Source organism: Eulemur rufifrons, chromosome 15 (genome assembly GCF_041146395.1).
Source record: "Eulemur rufifrons isolate Redbay chromosome 15, OSU_ERuf_1, whole genome shotgun sequence".
NCBI classification, from domain to species: Eukaryota; Metazoa; Chordata; class Mammalia; order Primates; family Lemuridae; genus Eulemur; species Eulemur rufifrons.
Window position 1 is genome coordinate 109262637 of NC_090997.1, and position 15596 is coordinate 109278232.

At 41.1% G+C, this 15596-nt stretch overlaps 1 long non-coding RNA gene across 5 annotated transcripts in view; it reads left to right on the plus strand.

Moving 5' to 3' along the window:
* The first annotated feature begins 971 nt into the window (after nucleotides 1-971).
* Nucleotides 972-15596, plus strand: part of LOC138395393 (uncharacterized) — a 54694-nt gene continuing 40069 nt past the window's right edge. For 4 of the 5 annotated variants that reach the window (XR_011235533.1, XR_011235536.1, XR_011235535.1 and 1 more), the window contains exons 1-2: nucleotides 972-1056; nucleotides 5724-5793. This is a non-coding gene — a long non-coding RNA (uncharacterized lncRNA). The remainder of the gene's footprint in view (nucleotides 1057-5723; nucleotides 5794-15596) is intronic. The other variant, XR_011235534.1, reaches the window with a different exon arrangement.

Here is a 15596-nt window from a genome sequence, read left to right on the forward strand (position 1 = left end):
AGTTTAGTAGGTCCCTGAGGTATAATTGAGATGCTGGAAGTAACGCAGGTGAGAACTAGTCTGATTTATTTTGGAAGTGGAACCAACGAGCTTTCTTGGCAGATTGGAAGTGAAAATGAGAGTGTGAGAGGGACCAACGATGACGCCAAAGTCTGTGGCCTGAGCAGCTGGAAGGATGCCCTGACATCAGCACCTGGCTCTCTCTGTCCCTTTGACCACAGGCAGAGTTTGGCGGGTCCTTTGGTGGAGTACTGGCCGCTAGACTGGGACACTGTCACGTGTCCCGACTTCTGGGACGTATGCGATCCGGGGAGGAGTCACAGAGGTCTGGGGCACGAACAGTTTTCCCATTGCAAATGCCAGCTGGAAGTGCCGGGCCTGAAGCCAGTGAATGACAAACGATTCTGACTGTGACATTGAAAACAACAGTGGTCGGAGAGTTTCAGGACCTCGAGGTCTCAACTGCTACGGACAGACACCTCGCCCCCCGCCAGCGCGGCACCCGGCTTCCTCGTCAGGGCGCGGCCGCGGCCCACACCGCGCGCAGAAACCGCCCCTCCGCGGCCGGGCGGGCGCGAGCCGCAGCCGCCTGCGGGCCGGGCTGGGAAGAGGCTCCCGCGCGCTCCCGCGCGCTCCCGCGCAGGCTCGGTCGCCATCTTCCGCGCGCGCTTTCCCGCGCAGGCTCCACCCCCTGCTGTGGGCGGCCGGTTCCCCACAGCAGCGGCCGCCCAGCCTGCGCGGCTCCAAGGTAGGGGTGGCGCCGCCCGCCCATCCCGAGGCGGGGCCTGGCTGGGGCGGGGCCTGGCTGGGGCGGGGCCTGGCTGGGGCGGGGCCTGGCTGGGGCGGGCCCATAGGCGGGGCCTAGCTGGGGCGGTGCACGATGAAGCCCCGCCCCCCGCTGCTCTGGGAGCGCGCGAGGCCTGTGGCTGCGCCCGCGCACGAGTCTGGGCGGGGCGCAGGGAGCCGGGAGCGCAGCTGCGGGCGTCGGGTCGGAAGGAGCCGCGGAGCCGGCCGAGAGCGGCGCTGCGGGAGCGGGCGGCTGAGACAGAGGCGACGGTGAGTGCAGCGCCGGCCCCGCGCCTCGCCCTCCCGGGCCCTTGGGCGGCGGCCTGAAGCCCGGAATCCCGGTCCCCGAGGGCTCCGCGGTGAGCGCGGGCTGCGGGCTCCGGGCTGCGCCTGCAGCTCCCTTTCCAGGTTGGGGCGAGGTCCCTTCCCCGAGGACCCGCCCTTTGGGTTTCGTCCCTTCCCTCTGAGGAAGGGACCCGAGCTCAGCTCGGAATTCAGGCAGGCGGGCCACCGAGGCGCCCACCGCCGCCGCGGTAAAGCGGAAACGCAGACCCCTTCCCCCACTTGGCGGGTCTGGCGGTCGCGAGGGTGGCGCGAGGGGCGGGCGGGGACGGCCCGGGGTCTCCAGGTGAGGGTTGGCGGGGCGAGGACCGGGCTCCGGAGTCCCGACTGTCGCCCGAGGCGCCGCAGCGGAGCTCGCTGGGCTCGGAGCAGAAGTCCCGGCCGCCTCCTCGGAGGAGGAGCGCGGGCGACTCTCACAGGTGGTTTCACCGGCTGTGGCTGCTGGTTGTGATTTTTCGTCCTGGGTGTGGTGGGTAGCGGCTCGCTGATGCCGCTTTAACAGCTGAAAAAGCGCCCCAATCCACTGACTTAATGTGTGCAAGAAACGGTGTTGAGATTCCTTATTACCTTGCAATTATTTTAAATGACAAGGCTTCGTAGAGGCATTCGGTGGTGGTGTGCAGTTTGCAAATGTAAACGTTAAAGGGCTTGGAATACAGTAGATGCTCATTAAAATATTTGTTGAACGAATGAATCTGGAAACATCAGACATAGCTGGTCTCACATCTAGTAAAATTTAGGCACATACCCTTTTGACTAAGATTAAGGAAAAAACGTTGGCAAAAAACATGTAGTTTTGTTTATATGCTTGTTTTTGATTTTTACCCAATATATGCATATTTTGGAACAATCAGTTGTGACTCTCAATACTACTAACAGAAAATAAGTTTGAAATGTGAATTTTTTATTTTGAGAAAAGTTGGTATACATTATCTATTTCTTAAAAACAGGCTTTATTTCTCATTTTCTTTAAAAATAATGGGGAACATAAAGAGGCGCTGGGATTGTATTTTGAGACCCAGCTTTATTTTTCATTGTGAATAAAGTTGTTTACGTGTTTTTGAGGGACTGCTATGGTCTTCAGTGTCTTTTCCAAAAAGGGAGAACTGTAAATTGAAGGAAGAAAAAAAACTAATGTTCCACTAATACAATTAAACATTACCATTTACTCAACAGGTATTCATTAAACATCTATTATGTGCTGAGATCTGTGTTGAGTGGTGTTTCTGGGGACGAACAAAACTCACAATAATCCTTTTTTAAAATGAGCATAAAGTTCTTTCTTATAATCGATGTTGCAAGTGGAGACTGTCTTTAACCCCTAGCGCCTGCTTTAAGTTGGGAAAAGTGGCAGGTGAACTACAGGAACTGTAAATTCATAACAGTCTATTTAAAAGTTAATAAGTAACTTAAGAAGGCTAAGATTATTGGGTTACACTTTCATATTGTCAGTTTAGTAAAATCTATCTACATTTTAAAAAGCAGGGAGGAAGAGATTTAACAAACTGGTGTTTTTATTATCTCTCTCTTACAAGAAGATTTTAGTACAGTGTATTTATTGAGAGGTCATGGACTTCTGGTTCTGTGTTCTGTAAATCTTTGCAACAACAATATTTTCTATTTTTAAAAATCACTGATGATAAACATTGGATTTCTTTTCCATAAGAAACGTTTTTAAGTAAAGCACCATTTCAGGAATTTTATTTTGTCCTTTTCTTTACTATTAACAAACAAATACAGTATATGTTTAAAAACAATATTTGGCCTCTTCAGAAGTCTGAGTTAAGGCCGGGCGTGGTGGCTCACGCTTGTAATCCTAGCACTCTGGGAGGCCGAGGTGGGCGGATCATTTGAGCTCAGGAGTTCGAGACCAGCCTGAGCAAGAGCGAGACCCCATCTCTACTAAAAATAGAAAGAAATTATATGGACAGCTAAAAAATATATATAGAAAAAATTAGCCGGGCATGGTGGTGCATGCCTGTAGTCCCAGCTACTCGGGAGGCTGAGACAGGAGGATCGCTTGAGCCCAGGAGTTTGAGGTTGCTGTGAGCTAGGCTGACGCCACGGCACTCACTCTAGCCTGGGCAACAGAGTGAGACTCTGTCTCAAAAAAAAAAAAAAAAGAAGTCTGAGTTAATGTACTCCAAAGCCAATCATGATCTTTACAAAATAATGTAGATTACTAATTTTTTTGTAGTTAGCTTTTGAATTTTGGTGGACAATTTTGACTTGTCAATGCTTATAATAGTTTATACATTGTTGAAAATAATGTATACATTCAAATAGAAGTTTTAGATTTTAGACTTACTGGTTATTAGCTCTTTGTGATTGTTCCTAGGAATAGTAAGGGAAGGAATCCCTCAAATTTTAGTGGTAAAGAGTTGTGATAGTTTTTCTTTAAATGTGTATTTCTTGGAGGAAGAAATGTGTATTTCTTGACAATTTATCACTATCAGTCTGGTGTTAATAAGAAATCTAATAGTGATGATAAAGAACAATGTAAGCAGGCTATGATATGTTAAATAAAAAGTGCCTGGCATTTTTTTTTTTTTTTTTTGGATAAGCACATCATCAGAATTCTTGACAATCAACAGCATTGAGACATGGTAAAATAATTTTTCCAAGAAATCAGGATTCATAATGAATATTTTTTGTACTTTAGAAAACACTGTAAATGTTTTTAAAGTATTATTCCTGTGTTGGAGTAGTTCATAATTTTGAGGCTGAGTAAATTCCAGGATTATCCTATTTTGTAATTGTTGGAATATTTGAAATGTTGGTGTTTTCTTCATCGAGGTAGATGTGGCTGCTGGGGGGGGTGGTTCCTTTTTTTGTAAGACCCTTCAGAGTGATCTAGAAGGAATTTCTTTTCTCTCAGATGTAATTAATCAAGTGATTAAGAATGATGCTAAGGAGGCATTTGCAGCTGTGCCCATGTTTGTGTAGATTGTGAGAGTTTATTAGCATTTGTAGAAAACATTTTTGAATTTTAAACTTTTTATTTAAATGCTATATAACAAATTTCTCAGGTTTATTGTCTAGTATAGGTTGCTATTATGTTTTTCATTCCCAGTTGTCTTTTTCAAAGACATGAAAATGTTTAGGTTTCTCATCTGTTTTAGGATGAATCTGGGACTTTTTAAAGGTTTTATAAGATTTTTCACTTACAATGAAACATGCTTATTGGTTTTGATTTATTGTAGGTTTTTTGTTTTTTTTTATTAAATTTTAGACATAGGGTCTCACTCTGTCACCCATGCTGGAGTGCAGTGGCATGACTGTCACTCACTGCAACCTCAGACACCTGGGCTCAAGCAATGCTCCCACCTCAGCCTCCCGAGTAGCTGGGATAATAAGCTGCACTGCCATGCCCGGGTAATTTTCAAATTTTTTGTAGAGACAAGGTGTTGCTATGTTGCCGAGGCTGGTCTGGAACTCCTAGCCTCTGCGTCCCAAACTGCTGGGATTACAGGTACTAGCCACCCCACCTGGCCTGTTTTAGTGTTTTTTTATCTCCGTTTTTATGAAACAAATATTTTAACATTTTATTGAATGTTAAATGTTAGTAATGTTTTAGGTCTGTGTCAGAATGGGGCATTGTAGGTTCCCTGTGTATTCTTGAGAGGAACTGAGTAAAACATGTGCTTATCCTTAACGCTTGCTTGCTAGTTAGGTGATAGCATTTTTTCTGATTTTTTTTTTCATACTTCCTGGAAAATCTTGGAATTTAGTATATTAAATATTGACTTACTGCCTCAGTTCAAAGCTTAAGTATGCTTGAATCTTTCTGTAATACTACCAAATTATGAATGGACTAGAATTTAGTTGAGACTGCTCTGTGACTGCATCCAGATGGGGTTTCTGAATTGAAATGCCAGAAAGACTTGGTAATAAATTGTCTTTATCTTGACACTGTAAAATACCTGTAAATGTATTTCAGTCAAAATTATAGTAACACATACTCCTTTTCCTAGAATGCATTAGATAAGTCCACATTAAATAGAGGTGACTTTGAAAATGACTAAATGGTGAGCCCTGATATTTCTATTTTGTTACTTGCCCACTTAGAAACTCATGCTAAGATTTCTTATGACATCTTCCATGATCAAATTTTGTACTTGTACACAAACGTAAAATGACTTTTGTTTTATTTGACTTAATAATTGACTTTCACTTTTTGCTTAGTAAAGCAAAAATGAATTTTTACTACATCTAGCATTGTGTATATTTTATACCTTACATGTAGTGGGAATTTATGGGTATCTGTGGAACTAGTATGTTCAGTGGATGGGACTTGGTAAGGTTAAGCAGAAAACAGTTTTCACTGTGCCTTCAGACCCTCTATAGATTCAGTCTCTACCTCTGGATGAGCTCTTAGTAAGATCAGATAGCTTTTCCAGTAATTTTCAGGTAATAAAAACTCTTGTGGTTACTTGTCATTCATAATCTTATTTTAGTCATTAGAAGGTGCAGTTCAGTATAATCAGTGTTGAGACTCACACAATTCTGAACTCTTCTTTGGTTCCCACTGTTTCAGACCTAGAAGCCTGCTTTGGAGGAAGATTGCTACTTGATTTCTCTTTTTACTTTGCCAGATTCTCTTCAGTATGACGTCCTCACCTGCTCAGGGTCCAGCTCCGTGCAGAAAAGGGATCGAGGGGAAACGTATGGTTTATTTTAGCTCATCTGATTGTGATCTGGCATTTTTGCCTTCTGAATTGGACAGGTTGTTCAAAGCTGATGCCCTAGGACTGCTGGAAATAGTTTTCTTGAGAATTCTATGTCTGGGACCCCCAGCTACAATTCCTGTGATATAATTCTCTATCTTTTTTTTTTTTTTTTTTTTTTTTGAGACAGAGTCTCACTCTGTTGCCCAGGCTAGAGTGAGTGCCGTGGCGTCAGCCTAGCTCACAGCAACCTCAAACTCCTGAGCTCAAGCGATCCTCCTGCCTCAGCCTCCCGAGTAGCTGGGACTACAGGCATGCACCACCATGCCCGGCTAATTTTTTCTATATATATTTTTAGCTGTCCATATAATTTCTTTCTATTTTTAGTAGAGGTGGGGTCTCGCTCTTGCTCAGGCTGGTCTCGAACTCCTGAGCTCAAACGATCCGCCCACCTCGGCCTCCCAGAGTGCTAGGATTACAGGCGTGAGCCACCGCGCCCGGCCATAATTCTCTATCTTTAATTTCACTTCCCAGCTTTCCTCATCTGCGGGCCCACTTTGCCCAGGGTGACGTTTTGCTTTAGTGTTTAAGGTAGTTCTATAACATTTTAAGCAGAACTGCCCATACTTTACTAAGATATTTCATTTGGCATAATTCCACTGGGGCCTCCACATCCTCTATTTCCAACTTCTGTCAGATACAGTAGACCCTCCGTGTCTGTGGGTTCCACATGTGAGGATTCAACCAACTGTGGATCAAAAATACTAAACCCTGTTTCTAAAACAAAATACAAATTTAAAAACCATAGTATAACAGCTACTTACGTGGCATTTACATATAAATAATCTAGAGATGCTTTAAAGTCTATGGATATGTATAGGTTATATGCAAACACCTACCCATTTTATATCTGGTACTTGAGCATCTGGGGATTTTGGTATGGTGGGGTTCCATGAACCAAACCCCCGTGGGACAACTGTAACCCCCCGTGACAGCACTTCTGTCTGTTTGGGACCTGCAGTCCATTGCTTCTGCCACCTCTGTACTGTCCCCCTTCCTGCACATCTTTACTTGAATTTTTTCCCTGCCTTGAATCCATGGTCCACTATTATAATCTCTCCCTTTCATGTGCCCTCAGTTCCATATAGGGCGCTCCTCCATCGCACTCCGCTGGCCAGCCCTCCACCCCACACCGTTTACATGCAGTTCTCCGTCCGGTTCAGCCTGCGCCTGGGCAGTAGACCGTGCTCTGAGGAAAACACAGCCATGCTGACCCGGGTCTCCCGTTCAGTGCCTGACCGCTGACCTCAGGCAGGCCCTTTGTGTTGCTGACAGTGGTGTAATCCCAGGACATTTCCCTGGTTGAATCACTTTAGCATTCCCATAAATGACTATTTTACACCTCTCTCCTCAAACCTCTAACCTTTTCTCCATTTTCATCTGATAACGTGTTTCCTGTGTGTGAAAAATGAAAGCGATCAGAAAGCGTTTCCATGTCCCTCAGGCCTCTGCCCATGCTCTTTGCATTTCCTGCTGTTCTTCCCCCCGGTCTCCACGGCTGCCCTGGGTTCTCTCCCTTCCTCCTGTCAAGGACACTGCGTTGCTTCCATGTCCATCCCCTTGTGCGTGCCAGTGACATGCGTCAGTGTCCTATTTTTACCAGATCATTCCTGTCAGCATATAGATATATATCCAGCATGTAGATACTGATATCTCCCATCTTTAAAAAACATTGTTCAACACCACATCTTTCTTTAGTTACTACTCTCCAGAAAAGTTGATATTTGTGGTCTTCAGTACTCCCTCTCTCTCTTGGATCCACTACAGTGAGGTTTTTTTTTTTTTTTCTCTTCCATTCTACCATAGCAGCTCTTTTTTGATGTTACTAGTGACCTCTTTGGTGAATTCTAATGTCAGTGAATATAGCAGCAGTCACAGCATTTGATGTGGTTGATAATGTTCTCTTCTTTGAAACCTTCTTCCCTTTGCTTCTGGGATATTACTGTTTATTTTCAGTTTCTTTTGCTGGTTCCTTTTCATCACTCCAACTTCTAAAAAATGAGGCAGTGTTCCAGGGATATATGTTTAGACCTCTTCTGTATTTATATTTAGTCCCTTGTGATCTCATCTTATCTAGCTAGAATTATATATTTCTAACTAAAAATTTTGTCTTTAGTCTGAATTTCTTTCCTAATCTCCAGACTTGTATGTTCATCTGCGCACTCAACATTTTCAGCTAGATGTCTAATTTAACTAGACATCTAGATCCCAAATTTAACATGTCACAACTGAACAACTTGTCGCCTCCTCCTTCTCTCCCACCTCCTCCAATAATTGTTTCCATTCCTTTCTTCCTCATCTTTTAAATGTCCACTCCCTCTTTCAGTTTCTCTGGCCCCAAACCACATAGACATCTTGATACTCCCTTCTGATACTCCCACATCTAATCAAATAATTATGAAATTACATTCTTTATATACTTTAAATGCTGCCTTAACTATAAATGGAACCACAATTTGCTGCCACCCCGTAAGCAACCATAACCTCTTGCTTGTGTTATTTTCATAGTCACTAGTCTCCCCGCTGCTTCTGCACTTTTCTATTCTAAACCCAGCAACCAGGGTGATCCTTTTAACATGAAAGTCTGATTATTTCACTCCTGTGTTCAAACCTCGGTGGCTTTCTATATCCTTGAGAGTAAAAGCCAGAATATTTACTGTGCGAATAAGAGCCTCCTGCCTCTCTGGTTTTGTGTCCTACACAATCAGGTTTCTCCTTGGCTTCCTCTACTCTGGCCCCCAGGCATCCTCCAGGCACAGTCTTGCTTTCGTGCCCTCAGGGATAGAGCATTGTTTTATTCACTACAGAGTCCCCAGGACCGAGGCTAGGCTGGCTCATGATGGGCACTCACAGTTCCTGAATGAATGGCTGCTTGTCTTGTTACTCCTGATGCTGGTTACAGCCTATGTGCATGTTTCTATAATGAAAGTATTTGAACTTCACCTAAAACCGTATAGTCCTCTAAGAATTGAGTAGAAACAAAGAAAAGGAGAAATTACTGAGAAAGCCTAATGGTATTCTTAGCAGTTTTTATTTTTTTTGTAGAAACCTCCAATAGAAGTCTCATAGTTTTAAGGAGGGATTTTCAGTGTGCAAAAATGTATTGGTATGCCTGTCTTCTTGGTACCGTGCCGCCTATTTAGTCCCCCCTTAAAAAAGGAGAGGAATATAAGTACATTTATTGTTTTGCACGGTAAACTAGCAGCTAGCTACAATAATCACAAGTTTATTTGAGTAGTATTAAATGCGTATACTTATTTGTGCTCTTAAATGAAAAAAAAAAGAAAAATGCTTGTACAGACTTAAATGCATAGTCTAAAAATGCAGTTTTATACTCTGGTTTCTCTTCAGATCACATAAATCTTTCGCCTTTTTAAAATGCAGTTTAACTGATATTTAGTTGGGAAATGAGAGTGCAAGGGGAATTAATGATATGCAGATTTTTAGTATTTCATTCTGCTGAGACAAGATTTTTTTTCTTTTAACCTTTATCCCTGAGCTGTAGGTCTCCTTTCCTGTTGGTTGATTAAAAAGAAAAATCTTTTAGATAAATTGTTGAAATGAGTAGTAGTTCCTGAATGAATAAATAATTTTATGTGCAAGTATAAATTCTCCTTAAACCAGTCTACACAGTTTCCTTTTTTGTGTGTAATATGCAAAAATTTGTCTTTGTTGACTTGTGGGACTTTTATGTGGCCATAATGTGGACTTGGTTTTCATGGCTATAGGGAGTGTGAGTGTGTATGTGTGTGTATATTTCTTTGCAGTTTTTGTAATATGAATATGTAATTTAGACTGATATGCTGATATTTTCCTTTAACTCCTAGGCACTAATTTGAACAAAAATCAGATTTGGTATTATATTTTTCTTTCACGTTAAAATAAACATGATCTTTATAATTCTTAAAAAGTCTATTTACATACCAAATAAAATGATTTTGGATGATACACTAGAAGTGTTTGCCTATGGTTTTGAAATGGTCCTAGCCTGAACAACATAGTGAATCTATTTTATAGACTAATTAGGTCATCTTCATTAGAATTCAACATTGACGTACTTGAATTCATATGTTAGCATTTCACATACGAAGTAACCATCTTGGGTTAATAAGATCCTTATTTCTGAGCTGGTGTGTAGTCCTACCACTAAGTTTATTTCAGCTATAGTCACGGTTTTTTTTGTGGTTTGTTTTTTTTTTTAAAGAGACATGGTTTTGCTCTGTTGGCCAGGCTGGAGTATAGTGGTGTGATCATAACTCCTGGGATTGTGGTGGCTAGCTGCTAGTTTACCATGCAAAACAATAAATGTACTTATATTCCTCTCCTTTTTTAAGGGGGGACTAAATAGGCGGCACGGTACCAAGAGGACAGGCATACCAATTTTTGTACACTGAAAATCCCTCCCTAAAACTGTGAGACTTCTATTGGAGGTTTTTACATTGGCAATCTCCTGCCATTGCTTCTTGAGTAGCTGGGACTACAGCCGTGTACCACCGTGCTCAGCGGAGCAGATTTTTTTTTTTTGAGATGGGGTCTTGCTGTGTTGCCCAGGCTGGTCTTGAATTCCTGGGCTCAGGAGATCTTCCTGCCTCTGACAACCTCTCAGACAATCTCACCTTTGCTCCTTAGACTCTATCCAAGTTAGTCTGTTCACTTTTTCAAACATGCCATGCTTGGTCTTGCCTTAGGACTTTTACACTAGTCGTTTCCTTTGTCTGAATGGTCTTTCCCAGATCTTGAGCCTGGCCCCTTAACTATAAGGTCTCAGCTTAAATATCACCTAACTCACCACTCAGTTTAAAATAGCTGCCCCATTACTGTTTTAATTTCTTCATGGCATTTCTCAGTCCTTGAAATTATGTATTTTTATATATATTTCTTAGGAGAGCAGGGACTTCCTTTGTCTTGTTCCCTGCTGTCCACAATGCCCAGAACGCTACCTGGCACCAAACAGGTGTGCAGTAAAGTGTTGAATGGATGAAACCAGGTACCAGTCTCATCTGTTCTTTGTTATGAATGATTTTAGTGTACTAGTATTTTAAACTGTCAACAGCATATTTTTTCTAACCTAGGGAAGACAGAAACTGGATCAATAAGACAAAAACCTGGCTTTAGAACAGGGTGAGACAGACAGTTTGGGACCTGCTCTGATCCTCAGCGTGTTCCGTGGAGCCATGGTGTGCTGGAGTTGGGGAGGTGCCTGCGCCTCTCGCTCCGACTCCGCGCTCGGTGCCATCGTCTGGCAGCTTGAAACTGGCCATGGTGGGACAGTTCCAACATGGGAATGGGCAAAACCTACAAATCAGGGCTCTTTTTTTCAAAAGAGGTGGTGGTTCAATATTTATCAGGAGACCACTGGGTGGGCCCATGTGAAATTGCTGGTTTTTGCTCAAATATTGGCAATTTCTTATGTTTTAACCTAGTAGAGTTACCTGTTTTGGTTTACAGGTAATTTCTTCGTAGGAGTTACTGAAATTACCTCAGTGCTTTACTTTCTTTCTTTTTCAAAATTATGTTCCCTTCACATTTGATGATTACTTTGAGATTCATTTAATGCATAAAATTTGATATTTATATGTTTGTATGTTGATTATTTAACTGTATATCTAATAGTTTAGCTTATTCCAAAGCAGGCACAGAAGATCTTCAGATTCCTCTGAGAGTGTTCTTGGTTTTGCTACTGAGCAGTAAATAAGCCTTTTGAAAGGTGTACCTTTTCTGTCAAGAAAGAAGATCTGATTCAGTTAGTGATATAGCGTTATCTACCCTTTTTCCCCCCAGAATGATTTACATAAATATGTCTGAGTTCAGTTCTTTGGGGTTTTCTTTTCTGGCTTTTCTCTTCTTTTGCCCATTATTACTCTCGAAGTGCTTGCTTACATTTTCTGATCATTTACTCCTGCTACTCCGTGATTTCTTCTACAAATAAATGTCACTAAATCAATGAAATGATTTTGTCTTGTTTCTCGAGTTTTTTCCTATTATCTTTCCTATAGTACCTGGACATTCCAGCCCATTTCCAACCCTCCCTCCAGCTCTCCAGTAAAGAGACATGAAATTACAGGCATCATTTTCTTATCTGAGAAAGTTTATTGTTTAAAAATTGAACTTTATTGGCTCAGGGGAATTTATTGGTATTTCTTGAGCAACATTTGCTGTATGTTAATTCTGAATAAGTGGATTTGAACTGGTGGTATTGAATTATTATAAAATATGACACCTACGTTTCCTATCCTCTAACTCAAATTGTTCTCTCTCTTATGTACATATGAAAAAAAAGTGTTTAATATAGAGCATCAGAAAGTACATATAAGGTAAAGAAGAAACCTTTACTCCTACCACCGCAAGATAACCAATCACTGGTAATATTTTGATGAATGTCCTTCCAGATAAATCAGTGAATATATGCTTTTTCACAAAAGATCTTATTATACATACTATTCTATAACATTGTACCTTAGCAAATATTATGATCCTATAAGCATTGCTTTTTATTACTTCAGTTTGAAAGGGTCTTCTTGGAAAGTGAAAATTTTGTCTGACAAGGGCAAAGCTGTCAGTAAAGTTGTGATTAAAAATGATGGTGTTTATGGAGAGCAGAATGTGGCAGAGTCAACTGGAGACAAGAATTACTTAAGCAGTAATTTTTTTCTCAAGAGCTCTGTCACCATTGTACAATAGCCTGATTGTTTTATACTAGCTAACAAAAACCGTTCCTGACTCTATCTATGTAAAGTAGAATTATTTCAGATAGCCCTATGGTGAAATATGGGCCTGTAAATACGTTCGTATTTTTTAGACTGCCCAAGTCCTACTGATGTCTTAATATTAAAATACTTCTAGAAGAAAAATGTGTTTTTTTTGACAGCCTTCATCTATGTGTAGTATGACAGTTTTATTAGATATTGCTGCCCTTGTTATGGTCAGAGTGAGGGAGTTCTTAGAAAAAGACAATTTAGCATGTAAGAATTCTTATGTTAATGTTCAATTTGACTTTTGTTTTATGACTGTGAAAATTCTTGTGGAAGAATTGCTGATATGTATTGGTGTATTGCATCCTTGGAAATTACCAGTCCCAATCTTGTCAAGTAATTGTTTGGGTCTTAAGGTAGCAATTTTTTTTTGAGACAGGTCTTACTCAGTTGCTGGGGCTAGAGTGCCGGTGGGGTCGTCATATCTCACTGCAACCTCCTACTCCTCGGCTCAAGTGATCCTCCTGCCTCAGCCTCCCGAGTAGCTGTGATGACAGGCATGTGCCACCATGCCCGGCTAATTTTTTCTGTTTTTGGTAGAGATGGGGTCTCACTCTTGCTCAAGCTGGTCTTGAACTCCTGAGCTGAAGGGATCCTCCTCCTTCGGCCTCACAGAGTGCTAGGATGGCACCAGCCACTGTGCTGGGCCTTAAAGTAGCAACTTTTAAAGCCAATCAAAGATCCTTTAAGGGTTTTATAATTTAAATGTTTTTTCCTTTGCCACAGGAAAGGCACCTGTTACCTAGGGTAGAGTAGGCTGTTGATGTTTTGCCTTGTTTTTAGCCATGTCCTTTTCTGTGCTGTATTACTATGCCCTTTTCTGTGCTGTATTACTGCTTGCTCACAAGCTCTTGCAGTCTTTTTCTGTTCAGTGGCCATTTCTTTTACACCACAATGCCACATCCTGGACGGTGCGTGTGTTGCGAAGAGCACTTCTCACAGGGTAAAGAAGAATAAAAAGCAGTGTAGTCACTGTGGACTTTTTTACTGGGAAATGATGTATTTCTTGTTTAGAGACTGGCAGTGTAGTCACTAAAAATGTTTTTCATCCACATTCTATGTTTGTGAATGGACATGCAGGTGTCTCTGTTGGAAGGTAAAGTGAAAATTGAGATAAATTCGAGAAAAGTGTTTAGAATTATTCCATACATTTTGCTGTTTTAAAAAAATGTTATTTTTTAAAAAGTTTCATTCCACAGTGAGTTTTTAGCCTCCTCTTTTTACATTTGTTTTGTTTTTGTAAACTGTTCTAAAGAAGCTTAGAAACTAGTCACACAGTAAGTGGCAGAACTCACATTTGAAGTCCTTTCTGAGTTTTCAGAGTCAGTAAGCTTGGGAAGCACTGTAAAGTGGCAGAAAGAATATGGACTTTGGAGGTAGACACACCTCAGTTTGATCCCTAACTCTGGCACATATTTGCTGCATGGCAAATTCTTACCCTGGGTGATTTTTATTTTCCTTTTCATTTAAGTGAGGGTAATAGGCTTATTAAGATTAAATGAAGTAATACACGTAAAGCACTTGGCTTGTAGAAGATGCTAATAAATGTTTCATTTCCTTTCTGCTACACCTTATGGTTTTAAAATATCTTGGGAGCCACTTGGACATTTCACTTGAAAGTGAATTGCAGTCAGGAAACTGGAAATAGACGTAACCCAGGTGGACTCGTACTGTAGTGACCTTCTTAATTTCCCTGTCTGAGAAGCAGAGTGGTTCTTATAACTGTTCAAAATATTTGACTTCAAGGCAGGTTTTATTGTTAAAAGCTGAAATGGAACCCATTGGGATGAGTTAATTATTGCTGACGAAAATGTCAAGAAAGTAACTATTTCTACATTTCCTGAGAACTTGAAGCATTTGTGCTGTATCCATAAGGATGGTAAATTTTATAGGCTAAGAACTGACCCTTTGGAAAGAAAATATATGATGAAAATAGGAGGGGAAAGTGTTCAACCAATAATAAAAATTTTTTATCAGATTTAAGAGATGCTGATTCAGACATGCGCACAGTGACACAGGTGCTGAATGCAGTGCTGGAGGGAGTACAAGTCTGTGGAACCTGTTTCAGAAGCACTTTGGCACATGTCACAGAGCGGAACTTAGTACTTCCGAGAGTACATCCTAAGGAAATAACCCATTTTTCTGTTTTGCAGGAGTGAGGGGAGAAATTATATTTTTTGTTGTAACAGCCTTATTGAGATTATTCATATAACATAAACACCTTTTTCAAGTACATAAGTCAGTGTTATACAGCCCTTGCCACTATCTAATTTTATAATATTTTCATCACGCCCCCCCCCAAAAGAAATTAGCAGTCATTTCCCGTTCTTCCCTCTCCTCAGCCCCTGGCAACCACTAACATATTTTGTCTTTCTAGATTTGCCTCTTTGGACATGTAATATAAATGGAATTATATGCTGTGTGGCCAACTGGCTTTTTTTCATTTAGCATAATGTTTCAAGTTTGATCTGGACAGTGTATATGGGTACATCATTCTCTTTTATGGCTAAATATTATTCCATTGTAGGATATACAACATTTGACTTATCTATTCACTAATGAATAGATAGTGAGTGAGTGAACCCAAACACCTATGATGAACAACGCTGCTATGAAAATTCACGTACAGGTTTTTTTGTGTAGATATGTTTTAATTTATCTTGGATATATACCTAGGAGTGGAATTGCTAGATCATATGGTAATTCTACGTTTAACATTTTGAGGAGCTGCTAGACTGTTTTCCAGAGTAGCTGTACAATTTTACATTTCTGTCAGCACAGTAGGTAATATGTGGCCTTTTGTAACTGTCTTCTTTCACTTAGTATGGTCAAGGTTTATCCCTGTTGTATCAGTACTTTCTTTTTATAGCTTTATCATAAACCTTGAATTCACATAGTATAAGGTTTCAAATGGTATTCTTTTTCAAAGTTATTTTCACTATTCTATCTTTTTTGCATTTCTATGTGATTTTAGAATCAATGTGTCAAT